Below are 4,178 nucleotides of genomic sequence, written 5' to 3' on the forward strand. Positions count from 1 at the left end.
ATTCCCAAACATACACAGAGCTACTGATAATTACTAATTATTGATGCTAAAGTTGTCAGTAATGAAAAGCATACTCCCTCCCCCCCCACAAAGAAAGAAAGAAAACTGTATCCCTGTCAACTGGGTTAGAAGAAAACCTGACTTATCTATGCTCCCACTAGAAGAAAGCTACAACAGTTTTGTAAAAAATGCTGTTTATGGCGAAACCTTCTCAGTTTTGCCAGTTAAGAGATTAAACTCTTTTTTTTTTATTATTTTTTAAATTTATTTTTACGCACATCACGTGACTCCCCGCGCCGCCCCGCCCCCCGGCCCGCCTACTTCCCCCACCTTGCTCCCTCCCTCAAGAGATTAAACTCTTAATTTAAAACAGTAGCCTGTCTGATACAAAAGGGCAGGATAAAAGCTGAAAAATGATTTGACAAAATGTTGACTATGATCAATACTTCTAATACTAAACAATAGATTCATTGATAATTTTAAGATTGATTCCTGGACAATTATGTTTGCTCAATTCAAAGGCAAAAACAATAATCTTTTCCCAGATCATTGCTAGAATTCACACAACTGTATTTTACTAATGTTATTTAGCTAAAAAAATCCCTTAAAGGATTTTATGCTAAATTTTACAAACGGCTTTTCCAATGGAAAAACTGCATATATGGTTAAAAATAAAAAATAAAAAAAAGATTGTGGAGCATGCCAAAGCTCCTTGGAAGCAACTCATAAAAGTTACAAGCAGATCCTGATGCAAATGGATCTGGCGTGATAACACCAAGCTAACCTTTGCGTGTCATCCTTGCGCAGGGGCCATGCTAATCTTCTCTGTATCGTTCCAATTTTAGTATATGTGCTGCCGAAGCGAGCACCAAGCTAACCTTTGCTAAGGCAAGCTGGAAAGGCCCTTGCAATGCGTTATGAAAAAACCCGACCTATTTATATTTGGGGTCGAGGATATGTTTATGCTTTTTTCACAGAAAGAAAATAAAAGCTGGATCTGATGATGTTGAGGCTGGAGACACCCCACAGAGGAGTTCCAGAGGCGACTGGGGAGAGGTCCTTGGTCCGGCCTTTCCTGCCCCCCCCCCCAGGAGGAGAGGAGTGCCTGATAACAACCTGCTACCCCACTCTGCAGGGTGTCAATTCTGCCTCTAGAGAGTCCAGGGAGACCCGCCTGAGATAAGTGCCAGGATGTGCTTCAGGTAGCTGAATCCAGCTCACCTCACCCAGGAATCCCACCTGCCCTGAAGCACTAATGCTGAGCTCCTTCTGCAGTTTGAATTCTGGTTTGCTTTGAAACTAAGATGCAGACTAAACATCTGACAGTTTTAATCTTTGGGACACAGAACTCATTTTAATTAAAATATTAACGCCTCTTCACTTAAGAAGGGGGAAGATTGGGGGTTCCTGTCACTGTTGCTCAGAGACTGGAACTGGTGGTATTTGATGACAACAATGTATGTCATTGTGCTCTTACTGCAATTGATCTAATGATACTTATAACTGCTTATAGATGTTGGGAAAGGTTTGACACACGCTGTAAAGTGTTTGGGTTTAATGCATATGTTAAAAATTTTAGATTTAGATCCCTTTTTCACTGCCCTAATTGTTGGCAGGCAGCACACGTAATTTCATGTTGGAGTAGGCATTTAGGAAGGCGGATACCAAAGGCCAGACTAAGGTGAATACTGGGCTTGGAAAATGCCCTTTCTTCTTGTCTGGAAGACGGAGTTATTGGTGCCCAAATTATATCATTATATTTTGTTTGAGGAGCTACTCACAATCTTTTCATTAATGATAGACACAGGGGCCCAATGATGGGAGATACTGTGGAGCCCTCACCTGAACAGCGCACCATACAGAGGCTGTACTGGCCGGCTCAACATGGCATGGTCCCAGGCACGAGGAGTGCCCTCCTCATGGCCTAAGACAGGGTGCCCTGTGATTTGCTTACTTTAAATCTCCCTAGATACCTTTCATTTGAGGAGCTCCAAGGACGGGTGACTTGTGGCAGGACATGCCCCAACCTAAGACAGGATACTGGGAATCCTAGGATGGGTAAGGGGGATAAAGACCTGGTCCCCACTCGACCTAAGAATCATAAGGCACCCCTCTGTTCCCAGGAGAGGTAAATTGCTTCACCATTCGAGAGGAGGGTCTCTCCTTGTCCCAGTCCCTTCTCCTTTAGATCTGACACCATGATTGGACTCTGACCTGGTACCCTTCACTTAACAGCTGCCTGTCTTTATAAAAGAAAGGGGGATCTGTCAGGGGCCAATTTCCTCCTAAAATCATTGCAGGAACCATCACCCTGGGGAGTCTGCAGAGAACCCCACACCCCTAATTGTGTTAGGAATCATTCTATTGCCAGAGCCTACCCTGATGTGGGAGTGTCTTATCTCAATCTGTTGATTTTATTGCTTAACCAATGAAATCAACAGAGGGCTTAAAAAGGAGAGAGAGAGAGAGAGAGAGAATTTAAGACAGCTTTTTGCTGTTTATGGGTTGCGTGCCACAAAGAAATTGTCCTGACTCAGCAGCAGGAAAAAAACTGGCTGTTTTAAAATGCCGGCTTTCTGGGCTGTGCCGCCATTGCGATCTCTGTCTGGCTCCTGCGGGAGACAGAGCTTTTGAATGGAGCATTTGGAGTAATGTGCTACAGCTTGGTTGATGGCAATGTGGACTGCTTTGTGCCTGGAATTTTGTGTAGCCTGTGTGTGGCTCAGGGACACCGAATGGCTCTGAGGCAGGAGCTGCTCAGCTCCGCCATGATGAACTGTGCTGGTCTCAGGCAGGGACTACCGTAATTACCATAAAAACAGCGCAGTTAAGGTTTAGACTCCGCAGGAAACTGGCTGTACCTTATTACCGTATTACCTGTACATGGTGCAACTTCAGTTTTTAGAACTGCTTAACATTTTAAGACATGCTCCTGGATAGTAAAAAATTGCAGATTCACAATAGGACAGATTCAGACCACTAAATGAGTCACACTGTTGGATGAATGTACAGATTCAGACCACTAAATGAGTCACACTGTTGGATGAATGTACATAGGCTTGAGAGAGAGACAGATAGTTAAGAGATTAAAATAAATAAAAAAATAAGCCACGTAAAAATAAAAATTCACAGAGAGTCTGGATTATGTACATTTTGTTTTCTTTAAAATTTTTGACTATGAAGGAGCTAAGTACAGAGAGACATTTCATTACGTGGGCTGCCAAGCTAAACCAGAATGGATATAAGGGTATTACGATTTCAAAATTTGGGTCTAAGAATATGATGCTTTGGAGAGGGTCTTCTTTTGTTTTCACAGAGGACCAGACCCTGTGGATTTCTTCTATTCCAATTTGGTATGATAGACCACACCCTCCTGAAAGGTTGTTGTGAACATCTTCAGAAAATTGCTTTGCTCAACTGCCAACTGAGATGAAACTAGCACACAGGTTATACCATGAAAGACCTAATTAACGACGCCCCCATTCAGCAGGAAGCAGTTTGGAGAGAAAAAACTGCGCCCATGTTCCCAAAATATTGTTTATAAATGTTCTTTTACATTTAAAGGGGGATATGATATAGATATGAATAATTTGCATTGGTATGGATTTTAAGGTCAATTTTGTTATATGTATATGTATTTCTGATATTGATTAAGGTTTGTGATTGTTCATTTAAAATGTAATGTATAATTAGGAAATATAGGTTGTTGATGGATAATCATAAATAATAGTCAAGTTTGTAGTCATGTTACTTAGATTTTCTAGATATATAGAGATATATTTCAGATAGGCATTCTTCATATCTCTCAAAGGCTGCAGAATATGGCATTTAAAATATTTTAATAACTTAGGACTTTTCATGACAATGAGACACGTCTGCTCCTGGCAGCACCAATCTACTTCGAGAGGAAGATGGGCATCAAAGAGGATCCTTATGGAGTTTGATAGCCATTTGGGCAAGAAACTGCTCTTGCCTGGACTGATGCATAAACTGGACACAAAGAACCCGCAGAGAGAGGACTGCTGAACTTGCCTAAAGGTGAGATGATCTTTTGGGGTTCATGACTCATAAAAGAGTCTGCGAGACATTCTGCAGGACACAGCAGAAAATGACTGAATTGTTTTTGGAATTTCCTGCTTGATGAAAATGTCTGCTGGATACTATGGGCCTGAAGGCTG

General features: G+C 41.8%; 1 pseudogene; it reads right to left on the bottom strand.

The window, feature by feature from the left end:
- Window positions 1-769: 769 nt before the first annotated feature.
- LOC142841947 (U6 spliceosomal RNA) lies at window positions 770-869 on the bottom strand (annotated as a pseudogene).
- Window positions 870-4,178: the final 3,309 nt, after the last annotated feature.

Source organism: Microtus pennsylvanicus, chromosome X (assembly GCF_037038515.1).
Source record: "Microtus pennsylvanicus isolate mMicPen1 chromosome X, mMicPen1.hap1, whole genome shotgun sequence".
NCBI classification, from domain to species: Eukaryota; Metazoa; Chordata; class Mammalia; order Rodentia; family Cricetidae; genus Microtus; species Microtus pennsylvanicus.